This window comes from Chrysemys picta, chromosome 4 (assembly GCF_011386835.1).
Source record: "Chrysemys picta bellii isolate R12L10 chromosome 4, ASM1138683v2, whole genome shotgun sequence".
Classification (NCBI taxonomy): Eukaryota; Metazoa; Chordata; order Testudines; family Emydidae; genus Chrysemys; species Chrysemys picta.
The window spans coordinates 64,098,906-64,113,787 of record NC_088794.1 but is presented as its reverse complement, the minus strand read 5'-3'; the positions used below and the strand labels follow the sequence as shown (position 1 = coordinate 64,113,787).

General features: G+C 38.8%; 2 long non-coding RNA genes across 3 annotated transcripts in view; one reads left to right on the top strand and one right to left on the bottom strand.

Moving 5' to 3' along the window:
* Nucleotides 1-9,687, top strand: part of LOC122174384 (uncharacterized) — a 92,225-nt gene extending 82,538 nt beyond the window's left edge. The window contains exon 5 of the long non-coding RNA XR_010600553.1: nt 9,622-9,687. This is a non-coding gene — a long non-coding RNA (uncharacterized LOC122174384). The remainder of the gene's footprint in view (nt 1-9,621) is intronic.
* LOC122174382 (uncharacterized) lies at nt 8,191-14,878 on the bottom strand. 2 transcript variants are annotated; one of them, XR_006176108.2, is made up of 3 exons: nt 14,743-14,878; nt 12,196-12,286; nt 8,191-8,594 (listed from the first exon to the last, which is right to left on the bottom strand). It is a non-coding gene; the product is annotated as an uncharacterized LOC122174382 (long non-coding RNA). The 2 variants fall into 2 exon arrangements; XR_006176107.2 differs by lacking the exon at nt 14,743-14,878 and adding an exon at nt 14,378-14,733.
* Nucleotides 14,879-14,882: the final 4 nt, after the last annotated feature.

Here is a 14,882-nt window from a genome sequence, read left to right as displayed (position 1 = left end):
AACCCTGGAAGTCCAGGCTCCTGAGGAGCTGGGCAGGTAAGCTGGCAGGAAACCAGGAAATCTGATGGAAACCTATCTGGTTTCCAGAGGAACTTTGTTGAGATTGAACCATCTCCGCAAAATGTTTCCATTTCAATCAGTTGGCAAATTCTGACGAAAAAATGTTTTGTTGGAATTTTTCCAAACAGCTCTATCCACAAGGCCATCTTTACACTGAACCTCCTTACACTACCTTAACTCCCTTATGCTCACTTGGCCTCCCTTTTACTTATACTCTACCAGCGTGCAATGGAATCGAAAGTGGTTATTTACACACCGAAGAGAAGGAAGAACATGTAAACTGGGGTAAATTAGAGCAGTTCAACACCCTTTGACTTATATAGTATGACTCACAGATGCAGAGCTCAGAGCAAATCCAAGTGTTTTCTCCACATAAAAACTAGAGATTTCCTCACAATGGAAGGGATTTGAATCAGCCACTGAGAAGAGACAACCAGATTAAGCAACTGTTTACCATCAGAAGCAGTCTTCTTTGAGATTTTGCAGAGGCAATGATGGAGACCAAGAACCTTTGCCTTTTACAGTCACAACTGAATTTTTTTTTAAATCCCTATAATGCAGTTAGTTTCAGCATGAGACTTCCCACACTAGTGCTCTAGCCATCCTCCCTCTCACTTCATCTGTCCCAGGTCATCTGTAAGCCATGGTGACATGTAAAGACAAGAGAAGAGGCAGCTTAGGGGATTCCATTTCTTTCAGATCTGATTCTCACTAGTGTGACTCTTGTCTTTAATGCCTCAAGTTTAGACTACTGAAAGGTGCTCTTTATAGGGCTATCCCTTAAAGCTATCTGGAAGCTTAAACTAGTGCAGAATTCAGCTACCTGCTTATTAAGGGAAATTTTCCCAAGTAACATATTATACCACTGCTCTACTATATCTGCACTGGCTGCCTGTTAGTTTTCACATGGAGTTTAACCTATAAAGCCCTAACTGGAATGAGACTTGCTTACCCAAGAGTTTCTCTCTCTCCTCTTGCGATACTGCTGCAGGTGCAATCAGTGAAGGTATTCAAGCTAGAGACCCTTCAGTTTAAAAGGGAAGGGGTCTGGTGGCAGGGTGTTTAATGTGAAGGGCCCCTGACTTTGGAATTCTCTTTCCCACCATTGGTCCAAAGGACCTTCAGTTTGCTGACCTTCAGAGTGCACTGGAAGGTCCATCTGTTCTCCTGGACATATGAGAAGAGTTGAGGTGTCTGGTGAGTGTGTTCTTGGGGGTCTGTTCTTTTTGTATCTAATTGCTTGGTAGATATTTTGTTATGTGAGTAGGGAGTTAGATTAGGATGGATGCTATCTTAATTATATTGTATGTTTAATTTTTAGCCTAGAGCTCTAGGATATTAAGTAAAATGGATACATACAATAAAATAAAGAGTACATCTCTTTTGTAATCATTAAATTGTTCATATTTCTCATAGACTCTAAGCTTCTTAGAGCGGGGACATTGTCTATGTGTGTGTTTTGTAAAGCATCATCTGAGTGTGTGGCATTATATATATAATACATAAAATAAATGTTTAAAATTCCCCACATTTTTATTCATGTATCTTTATGGATTGTCATTAGAAAATAAATCTTATGAAGCAGAGGAGTCCCTCCTGATTTTGAAGCAAGAGAGACAGCAGTCACCATTGTTCTCAGTTTATGAGAAACTGTCTTTGATCAGCGTGGCCAACAACTGGCAAAATGATTTAGTAATTTTTATTTATTTAATATTATGAAATAGACATTTTAAATAAGAGAACTCCTTTTAAGTATTTATTATCGTTGAGTTCATGAAAGTAGGGCTAGATTGTGATACCCTTTCTCTTGTTGAGTAGCATCTCACTCCACAAGAGGTCCCATTGACATCAATGGGATAACTTATAGAGTAATATACTACTCAATGTGAGTAAGGATATTAGAATCTGGCCCTCAGAAATTTGGCAAAGCCCACAAATGGTGACAATGGGGCTACTCCTCTGAGTAAAGTTACTTGTATATGTGATTCTTTGCTCCAAATTAATGGAACTTTTGGCTTCAGTAAATATTGCAGGATCAGGATCCTGTTACCAAAGACATATAGTAATCTTCCCTGACCTCCAGAAAAAATCATTTCCAAAGACGAATTTCCCATATTTAGACCCTAAGCTAAAGATATTTAGTATGTTAATAATAATACTTAGTTCTTATGTTTGTGCAATAGTTTGAAATATTCAGTACCCAACACATGTTGCTGTACAAGAGAGCTACAGATCTTAATTCTGATTGATCAGAAAATCACTCTTGACGAAAAAGTTACAGGGCCCCATAAGGGCCTGTACAAATGGATCTGATTACAGGATCAAGGACTTGTATTGTATTTGTCCAAATTACACTGAAAACTCCTCAGGGAATGGGAGGAGTTTTTTGCCCGGCACATCACTGGTGCTATATATATACATATATAATAAGATTCCAGTCAACTCTTTTATTAGCCACACAGTAAAGAAATTGGCTTACTTAAGAATAGTGTTGACACTTAAAAATAAATAATAATAAAAGCAAACTAATTTCTGTGCCAATAACCCAAAATATCTCTTGCACTCTTTTTTCTAGGATCTATATTTCTTCTCAATTCACTAATAAATTATTCACCAATTTCTGTTTACAACAAATAATTTATATAGTTAATTTGACCTTTTTCTACAAACTGTCCAGGAGCAAATTGTGATTTTCTTTATCTTTCATAAAACATTACTTGCCATATAATTTATGTAAATACTTTTAGGCTGTAGGTTGTGCACAAAATACAGGTGTGTTATTAAGTTTTGACTAGCTAAGTAGGTCACATGGTATACTTCTGTTCCCTAAGTGAGTATAATGCTTAGAATTATGTCCTCAGTATAAAAGCTTGAGTTTACTAAATCAATATTTGCTTTATGCAAACATATTCCATTATACCCTATAGATTTGCTGCTTCTGCAAAAATTCCCAACAGAAAATTCATATTCCGTAGATAGATGAAAACACAAACATAGTCAAAGCAAATCTGTAAAAGCCTCTGAAAAATTTTGCAGTATTTGCCCAGCTCTATTTGTAAATATATTAGTAAACATACTGTTTCTTATAATTTAAAAATTTGATTGGTTTTAAAATTTGGTTTGGTTGGTTTAAAAATTGCCAATGCTAAAGGTTTCTGTTATATCATTCCCGAAGGTCAGAGTTGAAAATTTCAACTTGAGGTTCTATTGAGATATAGTCACTGTGCTTTAGTAAGTCATTCCATTATCCATGGTTATAATCTTCACTGACTTCAGAAGTAATTGCTTTATTAAACTAAAAGGAAGTCTGATTCTAATTTGCTATCTAGATCTACATTCTTATATTCTTTTTATAGATTTTTGAACAAGTTATCACTAGAATCTTCCTTCACTCAAACGTAGTGAAAGTTTTATCTTTCTTCGGATATCACAGAAATAATTTATTACTAAGGAAACAAAACCTTTTGTCTCACAGTATATTTCTTCGCGACAGCTGTGGTATTTCAACGAAAGCACAAAAGCTGTGATGGTCTGGACTGCAATCAACCATTTTTAATAGGAAATTTTTACAGACCTTTAATAAGATCTTCTAACATAATTTATGAGGAGAGGTTTTGAAGTGAAGAGGCATTGTTTGGCAAAGTGTTCTTCCTCTAATCTCAGGAAATTTAAATAATAGACTGCTCATTTCCTCTAAACTTGGGATTTCTCCTAAAAATGGTTAAGAAAAACACCTGCTACACAAGCTCCAAAATAAGTGTGTCCATAGTCCAAATAAAATATATTTGTAAGGACTTTTTGAAGACAAAAAGTTGCACATCAGAGCCAACTATTATTAATGATGTAATACTGAATTTTACTTATTAAATTCAGTGCATATTTTATTTTTTACCTTTTTAATGCGGGTGACAGGTTAGTCTGAGCAATAGCTGGTAGAAAAAAAATCTATGTGATTAGGATGGATTTGAAAGAAGCAGGGAGATGTTGATTATTTATGAACAGTTTAAAATAAAACCAGATAAGCATGCAAAAATTCCCATATTTGCTGAAATATTTCATATTTCAGACTTCTTAAGATTAGAAAATCTGGAAGTATCACAAAATGGGCTTCCTAGTGAGATATTTAATATGTCTCGCAAGAACAGGCTCTCAAAAGGTATTTTAGCACTTGCCCTTCCTGTCCCAGCCAGAACCAGGAAATACAGATACACAGGAAAGTTAAAATTATTTTTTTATAATAAAGTCAAACTTTATAATAAAGTCCATACTTTTCTGGACAACAAATACATTTTGATTTGGGATTTATTTGAGTTTTGGGCAGAGGTTTGGGTCAGTTCTTACTTTATCTGGACAAGTTACCATCCATAGTTCACATTTAAAGTAAAGGCTTTCCTACCTATGCTGTCCTAACTATGGCCAGATCTTCTCCCGCTGAGGAAAAAGAAGTGAGAGGAGCCTTAGAATGAAGAAATCTCTGCCAGGATTCCCCCCTACTCCAGAACAGCCTGGCTCCAACCCACACTACCACAGTTTCCTTCTGGTCACCCGTGTGTCAAGGATCTCAAGCAAGCATTCAGCAGAAAAAACACAATAGTTGCAAAGCCAGAGGGGTTGCCAGTTTTTCTGACCAGTTTCCACAAGGCTGGGTCTATTTGCAGTAATCCCTCCCACCCAAACCATCCCCAACCAACTCAATTTTCATCTCTTCATTCGGATATCAGATTGCCTAGAAAGTCCTCCCAAGATGGAGAAGGAAAAAGTGTCACCACAACAGCTGTGCATGTGCTCCTCTTTTGTATGGAAAGGTGGGTTCTGTGTGTGAAGGATCCCCTTCAAGAGGAGGATCTGGGCCTCAATAGTCCAACCCTAAAACCCATTAACTTAAAAAGACTACTTGGTTCCATAAAGCCTTCTCATGTGAGTAGGAGGTTGCAGGATATGGCCCCTAAAAGCTTAAGGAATTGTTTTCTTCATCACGGTGCCCAGAAAATGCAGGATAGGACACCCATTCTGCTCTATACTCCATCTCTTTTTTTCTGGCCCTGTCTACTGCAGCAAAATAATCTCTGGTTTACAACAGGTGTCAATCACTCACCCCCTCTTCTCTCTGTCCTTCACACCATCCCCAAGTTTCCTGGGGCCTATGCAGCTGCATACTTTGCGTATAGGTAAGAATGGCCCTGCTGATATAGATATATCTATATTCTAGCTCCTTCTGAAATCATGCTGGACTTTTCTGTGCTCTTTCTCTTTCTTGCAGTGGGTGGGGCCTGCAAACATTCCACCATGAAGATCTTCCTAATCCACTCACTCTTGTTAGTATTAGTAGACTGCAGACAGCCAGTTTGTCAGGTGGCTACATTCCACTGCAATCCTCGCTGTTTTTGCAGGGATGTCTGGCTGCTTGAGACCAGGTTTTAACCCCATCCATGCCAGAGCCTGTGTGGGGTTTATGCACTAAATATTTAAATATTATAACCTGCAGACAGTGATCAACATCCCCCACAATACATGTTTCAAGATCCATGAGTCCTACACATGCCTATCACAATATGTGGTGTACCTCTTCCAGTGCACTCAATGCCCAATATCAATTATGTGGCTCAAACCAGACAATCCCTATGCTTTTGAATGAACTCACACAGGAAAATGATAAAAGAGAAAAACACCTGTGGGTAAACATTTTTCACAAAGTGATCACTCTATATCTGAGCTATCAGTCCTCATCCTCAAAGGAAACCTGCACAACACTTCCAAAAGACGAGCCTGGATTCTAAAATTCATAACTTTGCTAGACACTAAAAATCATGGTCTTAATACAGACATTGGATTTATGACTTATTACAACAATCTGTGACCCACTAACTCCCCTTTTTGTCCTAGACTACAGAAGTGTTAACTGGCCACTTCACCTTGACTGGTCCCTTAGAATATGTGTTAACTACTTATGCTAAACTATCTGTTTGATCTTGTATTTAGCTGTGACACTTAGGCCCTCTCTATACTGGCAAGTTTCTGCACAGTAAAGCAGCTTTCTGCATTGTAAGTCCCGAGATGTACACACTGCCAAGCCACTTAGCGCGCAGAAACTGCAGTTTGCAGCGCTGTAAAATAACCACCCTGACGAGAGGCATACATCTTTCTGTGCCGGGGTACAGCGCCACGGTGCCAGTGTAGACAACCTGGTCGATTACAGTGCTGCGAATGGCCTCCGTGAGGTGTCCCACAATGCCTGTTCTTACCTCCCTGGCCATCGGTTTGAACTCTACTACCCTGCCCTCAGGTGACCAACCGTCATTCGTACCCCGTAAATTCCTTTGGAATTTTAAAAGTCCCCTTCCTGTTTGCTCAGTGATGCGTGCAGTGGTCTCAGCGCATCTTTCCAGGTTTCCATGCCTGCACCACAGACCAGGCGATCTCCCGCTTGCAGCAATGCCGAGCTGCTGGACCTCATCAGCATCTGGGGGGTGGGGGGACCATTGCTGCACACAGGTGAGCCACATAAGGGCCAGGGTGGAAGCTGCAGTCTTGGAGAAGACCCTCCCTTGATTTCCTGCTCACCCTCAGCAGCGAGATATCTTCCATAATGAACACAGCATGTGGAAAATGTGGGGACAGGAATAATTATCAGGCCCCCCCCACAGTGTTGGCTCTCCCGAAGAGCCATGTGCTCAGTGTACAGTAGGGCCCGGGAACACTGATTTACCCTGCCCCTGTGGCTACTCACCATTTTGGGGGTCTTGTGGCTCATGGGTGCTTGTCTGGGGTCCGCCAGTTAGTGACAGGTGTGAGAATACTGGCTGTGTTTTAAATCACTGAACCAATGTTCTGTGTGTTGCAAACAATACTGCTTCTGTAAAATGTTGCATTTTGGCTTCACAGATACAGTAACTCCTCACTTAACGTTGTAGTTATGTTCCTGAAAAATGCGACTTTAAGCAAAACGATGTTAAGCGAATCCAATTTCCCCATAAGAATTAATGTAAATGGGGGAGTTAGGTTCCAGGGAAATATTTTTTGGCTAGACAAAAGGCATTATATACATTTTAAACAATTTTAAACAAGCAATTTAATACTACAATCATCACTGCTGAGTATGAAGCTTGGTTGAGGTGGTGGAGTCAGAGAGTGGAAGAGGGTGGATTGTCCGGCTGCTCCTCTTGCTGTTCTTACAAGCATAGGCAGAAGAGGAAGAGATGCTCTATGGGATAGCTGCCCAGAATGCACCACTCTGAATACCGCTGCAAGTGCCACAAGTGTGAACACACTATTGCGCAGGCAACTGACAGTGTGAACACACAACAGTGGTTTCACTTCAGCGCTCTCTGAGCAGTGCTGTAACTGCCAGCGCTGTAACTCTGCCAGTGTAGACATACACTTAGTACCTTTCCCAAACCTGAAGAAGACCTCTGTGTAAGATCGAAAGATTGTCTCTCTCACCAACAGAAGTTGGTCCAATAATGACCTCACCCACCTTGTCTCTCTAATAAGTTGCAGATTCAGTTACATAAAACAGAGTCTCATATATAGAGATGTTACATTTTTAGTGGTAACTAAAGCACATTCTTTTACTTAACTTCACTAAGATCAGTAACTTAAAATAAACACATAAATTTTATATTAAAAAAACACTTCCTTGGATCTCAAATTCAAATGCCAACAGAGTCCCCTAACACCTTAATCCTTCTGGGAAAAATAGAGTAAGCACCACGCAATATACTGTGTATGAGTATTTCAGAGAAGACCTTAAAACTGCATGGTCAATAGTTACTTTATTGTTTTATTTATTTAATAATGTACAATGAGCCTGCGTCTGGGTTCATCACCACAGCAAAGAGCAGAAATTAAAGATCCCATGACAAATCAGGTTTGCATTAGTATTTTTAGCCAATATGTCCCTTCTCCCACCCATACCTGGGCAGCATGCTGTGCACTGGTTGTCCAGTGCTGTCTCTCCAGAGGTGGCTGCTTTTTTCAGTGGTGCTGGATAAGAGACATTTGTGAAGTGCTTTGGGATGAAAACAGTAGTGCCAAGATTTTCAAAGTGCTAACCATCCATCCTCAAAAAAACTTTAAAATCCTTTTAGTTTCTCAAGTTGGGCACTCAAAAGATGGAGGCATCCAAAATCATTAGTCACTTGAAATATTTAATCTATTTAAATACAAAATATGATTTTTTAAAATGACAACATAAATCAGATAATATTAAAATATGCTGTTTAGGAAAGTAGTTTTAGCAAAGATATCTCAGTATACATTTAAATTGGGGTTAACTGTTTCAAAAAGCATTGCTAAAATCAGTAATATAACAAGTTGGGATTAGGGTGACAGTGAGCTATAGGTAGAAGCTTGCAGATCTCCAAAGCAAACCAGTGGCATTAATTATTATTATTTATTATTTACATAAAGCTAGTGCACAAAGAGCCTGATCAGCGTCAGGGCTTCACTGGGCTCAGGAAGGTGTAAGCAGACACAATCCTTGCCTCAAAGAGCTCACAAGATGAGAGTCTGGTCAGTGCATGGTTGAGAGATCTCTAGGAAGAAAAGACCAGATAACAATCGTCATGATTTAGTAAAAACTATTTATGTTCTTTAAAACATTTCTAAAATAGTTTATCCGTAAAATATGTGGAATATACAACAATAAATGATAGTGTGACAAGACACAGTATAAAGGTTTTAATGGTCTGAGCTTGAAAATGATGTTTTCTTGTATGTGCACACATTTTACAAAGAACTTTAGAAATATTTCAGTTTCTAAAAATTGTTATAGGTTGGGACATAGTGATCTGTTGAGAACATGTTCAGGGCAAAACCATGGTATCTGTGGTTACTGTGATCCAATTATCCAAAACTCCTGATAGGGGCATGATGGAGTTTCAGCCAGTATTCCAGCACACAGACTAGAGCAATGGTTGCAGACCTCTGCTCTGCAGGTCCACAGTATTCCCACAGACTGGAGTTGTAGATTGCATTCCCCTCAGGTTGCACAGAATTCCCCATGCAAAGATAAATTAATCAGGCTTCCTGCAGGGGAGGTGGAGCCCTGGTTTATAAAGTGAAGTTGAAGACAAGAAGTTGTGTTTTAATGGGAATTGTGAAATTTTCATAAAAGGGAATTTCCAGAATTACAAAAATAACATCTGCCCTTGTTAAAGCACAGTACTTGCAGTGGCTTCGTTAAGTCAATGTATCTCAGTCATTCATTGTAAACTATTACTTTTTCCTAACTACTGCATAACATATCAACACAAGGATTAAGATTTTTTTTCTCCTAAACTCAAAAACATTCAATTAATATTCAAGGAGTCATTGTTTCTAAAAGCCTTTTAAAATCAATTGTTAAAATTAATCCATCATGCACAGGAATCCATTAACCTTTAATGCTATTTTAATTAGTGCTCTTCTCCACTTAAAGGCTGAAGTTTTGTTTGTAACTTCGAGGCTAGATATTCATGAACACCATATCCTCTTTTTGCTCAACAAACAGCATTATCATTTCAGGAAGGCACTCCTGGTGCTATGATGAGTAAAACAATATATATTTTTTTCATGCTGTAGATTGTTTAAACTTTTGAAGCATGAAGCAAATCCAGTCATTATGGACTGCACTGCACTTAAAAACCGTAAGTTATTGACATCAGAATTAAGAGTTTACCAAGCATTAAATCAGCAAAATGATTCACACTGTCAAGTGTAAACAATACAAAACATAGGATTGCAGTACCAACCTCAAAATGCCCATTAAAAAGTATCGTAATCACTTCAGCTCCCTTTTCCTGGTACTGAACAATTTCATTGCTGTTTTTTTTTTCTCACTGAAATGTCTGTTTTGAATTAGTCTTACAGAATATGAAAAAGTTCTTTACTATTTGCTAACAGCTACTATTCCCAAGCAATTATAAGCCAGGACATCCTTCCTACAAAAGGTATTTGCTATTAAACATAAGACACTGGAAAGATTTTAACCTAGTTATCAATCTTGGGGCCTTATAGTTGCCTATGCAGGCTACTTATCATAGCACCAGAAGTACTTTCATACTGGGTGCTTTGTTCCCTTCTGTCCCCTTGGCAGAATAGCTCCTGCCCAGGTCTCTCCTGTGAATGCTTCCCCCAGATCCTTTCCTCTTATGTTTTGGAGGGTTCCACAGCATGTAGATGTGGTGGGAAAAATGAGGAGGAGAGCAGTTGTCCCACAGCCCTGCCCTCTCACACCTTTCAGGGCTTCTGTGGGTGGTCAATGGAGGGGAAATTATGCCCCACAAGCAGCATCCCTTCCTTTCACGGCCAATCCTGCCTAACTCTGCTGGATTCTTGCCCACTATGTAGGAAGAGAACATACTGGAATTTTAGGCATACTGTAACTTTTTAAATGTTGGTTATAATTCCCAGTGCAATGAAGGCAAGAAAGTGGCTTACAGTAGAATGCTACTAATCTAGTGGAGGATTTTCAAACGAGACTAAGTAATTTAGGAGCGCAAGACTTTCAGTGGGACTTTGGTCTTAAATCATGTAGGCATTTTTGACACTCCGACCCCTAGTGAACATGAATTATAAAAATAATTATTAAAGGTAATAGGAGAAGGAAAGGAAAACTAGGTTTGGTTGTTTCATTTCCCCCTCCCCAATTTTTTGGCTTTTTTTTTAAACCTTGCAAATGCGAGAACTATCAAGCCTGGTCTCCCTGGTATACTGGAGGTCTCCCTTGAACGATGGAGAGATATGGATTGAGAATTTTCTCAACCCTATGCTAAAGGGACATATGTTGAATACTTAACAAGAAAGCTTTGCCTGCACTTAATAGGAATTTGAGTGATAAGATAAAAACAAAAAACAAACTAAAACTAAAACTTTAATATTTCAAATAAAAATCCCCTCTCAGTTAATCAAGTTCTTTCCAAAGTACCTATAATGTCATAAATCTACTAGTTCTCTAGCTGTTCATAGAGTTTTCCAAGAAAAACAGAAGAGGTACACCTTTAATTTGTAATGTAAAACATAGACGAAAAAAAACTTCTCTGGGAAAAAATGTAAAAAGAAAAATCTTTCAGACTTTTTTCTACATAAAAATGGGAACAATATTAATAATTATAAAATGCATATATATAGATAGATATATGTGTATCGATATATAGATATATATCATCTTAAGATCTCAAAGTACTTTACAGAGTTAGTTAAATAATATCTTCATTTTACAGATGGGAAACTGAGGCACAAACAGATTAAGTGAGTTACGAAAGGTCACACAGGAAAGGCTAGGATTAGAACTCAAGAGACCTGACTTTCAGTACTGAGTTCTAATCACATTGCCTCACTATTTATTCTTCTGGGGTATTGAGTTTAATCATTCCTATCATTTTCTTACCATATAATGAGAATCATCTGATAGGGAAAAAATACAGAAACTAATTTCTGGCAAGAAAAAGTTAATTTTTGAACTAGCATTTAATATAATGAATAAATAGACTCAAAACCTGTATACTGATCACTCCAATATTTAAAAAGTGTTCAAAGTCTGAGCTCAGATCTGGATCAGAATCTGAATTTTGCTAATCTTCCCCATCTTTATAATGGGATGAACCAAAATCCCTATAAACCTCAGAACTCTGAGTGTTTTCAATCCATTTCTGGATCTGACTTTTGCATCGTCAGCTCAACCATAGACTAAATGAATGATTAAAATATACACATTCTTCTGAGTGTTAGCAAGTATTTTATATAAGATATTCTAAATAGGTTCTTATATGACACTCATCAGTGTGGTATCAGGGCACCTTCCAGAAGTGCAATTAGCAATGTGACTAACATCAGTCAGATACCATTTGTTTTCTCATCCTTTCCCAAGTAGGAGAATTGTATATGCAGTGAAGTGTTTTGTTTTGGTAGAGCTTTTTGTTGTTGCTTTTGTTTTTAATGTAATGTTGCCTCGTTGTGTATCTATTCAGTACCAACCTACCAACAACCAATGAAATTAAAAAAAATAAATTGATAGCAAAAACAAAGAAGAGGAGCACAAGAGGCTTATCAAGAGTTATGATGAAATCCTGGCCCTACTGAAGACAATGGGAGTTTTGTCATTGATTTTCTAGCCAGGATTTTACCCCCGGGAAGGATTAAATTTCAGCAACTTACTGTACAGTTGGATTTCTTGTTTGTCATGACAAGTATCATGAGATCATCTTTCAGCTCTGTAGATAGTATCCCTCCTGAACCAGTTTTGCACCTATAAGCAGAAGAGTATTGTTTATTAGTTACAAAAGATTACTAAACATTAAAATGAATTCTAAAACTAAAGGAGTCAAAAGACACATATACTTTAATATGATCAGTACAAAAATGGTAGCTATAATGGCAAAAAGACAAGCAAGAAAAGAACAAAAGGTTCAAAAGAGCAGAGGGCCAAGAACAGAAGATTGTGGCCTCTATAGAATAGTAGTCTTGTGAAAGATAGATAAAGAGCGCTTAGGTAGGATTAGAATGATGGCAGGAGGACATCAGAGACACTGGAATAGGTATCCACTTTAGCACAGAGCCTCAAAGGTATTTAGGTGCCTAACTCCTACTGATTTCCTACATAACTTTGAGGATCTGGGTCTCTAATCCTGTTTAACCAAGATTGGTTAATAGGAATAGTGTACACAGGCAGCAGTGAGCTCTTTAACCTCCCCACTTAGAAATGGCCAGAGGGAAGAGGTTGGGAAAAAAGAAGAAAAATTGTAAAGCAGTAACGCTCCATCTCAGCAGTCTGTAATGTTATATTGACTGGTTATGACCATCTCAGAATTCTGTACCACATTATCAGGCATCTTGAACCCTTAAATTATGTTGCAGATGATCCTGAAACTGTGTCATGCTATTGATTGTGAATTCTTTAAATACATTTTAATTTAAATAAACCAACTTGAAAACTGAATACCTCCTAAATTTGGGGTCAGTAATTTGGCAAGACTGAAGGAGTGCTCTCCCACTTCATACTTTACCAAAAGACCACCTCATTGGAGAGGGGTAACTAGTGGTGTTCCCCAAGGGTCTGTCCTAGGAACAATCCTATTCAACTTATTCATAAATGATCTGGAGAAAGGGGTAAAAAGTGAAGTGGCAAAGTTTGCAGATGATACTAAACTGCTCAAGATAGTTAGGACCAAAGCAGACTGTGAAGAACTTCAAAAAGATCTCACAAAACTACGTGACCGGGCAACAAAATGGCAAATGAAATTTAATGTGGATAAATGTAAAGTAATGCACATTGGGAAAAATAACCCCAACTATACATACAATATGATGGCAGCTAATTTAGCTACAACAAATCAAGAAAAAGATCTTGGAGTCATCATGGATAGTTCTCTGAAGATGTCCACACAGTGTGCAGAGGCGGTCAAAAAAGCAAACAGGATGTTTGGAATCATTAAAAAGGGGATAGAGAATAAGACAGAGAATATATTATTGCCCTTATATAAATCAATGGTACGACCACATCTTGAATACTGCGTACAGATGTGGTCTCCTCATCTCAAAAAAGATATACTAGCACTAGAAAAGGTTCAGAGAAGGGCAACTAAAATGATTAGGGGTTTGGAATGGGTCTCATATGAGGAGAGATTAAAGAGGCTAGGACTTTTCAGCTTGGAAAAGAGGAGACTAAGGGGGGATATGATAGAGGTATATAAAATCATGAGTGATGTGGAGAAAGTAGATAAGGAAAAATTATTTACTTATTCCCATAATACAAGAACTAGGGGCCACCAAATGAAATTAATGGGCAGCAGGTTTAAAACAAATAAAAGGAAGTTCTTCTTCACACAGCGCACAGTCAACTTGTGGAACTCCTTGCCTGAGGAGGTTGTGAAGGCTAGGACTATAACTGCGTTTAAAAGAGAACTGGATAAATTCATGGAGGTTAAGTCCATTAATGGCTATTAGCCACGATGGGTAAGGAATGGTGTCTCCTGCCTCTGTCTGTCAGAGGGTGGAGATGGATGGCAGGAGAGAGATCACTTGATCATTACCGGTTAGGTTCACTCTCTCTGGGGCACCTGGCATTGGCCACTATTGGTAGACAGGATACTTGGCTAGATGGACCTTTGGTCTGACCCAGTACAGCCGTTCTTATGTTCTGGGCCTATTTGAAGTCTCAGAAGGGTAGGCATAAGTCCACCAAAATGAAAGACCCACCACCTCATAAGAGAGAGGAGCCACTGAGCCCAGAAATCAACTAATTACTTGGGATTACAAAACTGAGAATAGGGACAGGTGTCATGACTCATAAATACAAAATGCAGGAACTGGATGGTGTCTGGAAAGGGACAATGCTCACTGTTCTGCAAAGGTGTCAGTGGATGCCCGGCAGAGGAACCAGGTCCAGATGCATGAATGATCCAAGGAATGGAGGAAGGCACCACAATCACGAGAATCTCCTCACTGAACATCCTTCTGCTCCACTGATTATTGCCAGCTTGGCTAATGTCAGGAGGAGGCATTTGTGACTTTGTGGTGCTACAGATGGGAAGTGCGTAGAGCAGAGGAACAAAGTGTGCTCAGAAGTAGAGCGAGAATCACCACAGGCGTTAGCCTTTGAGGAGGGCTATACTTTCTTGCGGGGTGATAAGAGGATATCTTTGGCTTCTGGGAAGGTTAGTTTGGTGGTGGGCTTTGAGTGAATCATGCATGCCGTGCTGTCACCTCCCCGTGTCCAATGACCATCAGGGCCCAAAGGCTGTGCGATGCACACAACGCCTCTTGGGCTGTTTACATTTTCCTTCTGCCTTTGGAGCCGCTAAGGTTCAAGTCTTCCCGCTTATCTCCGCTGTCCTGCGGGCTAG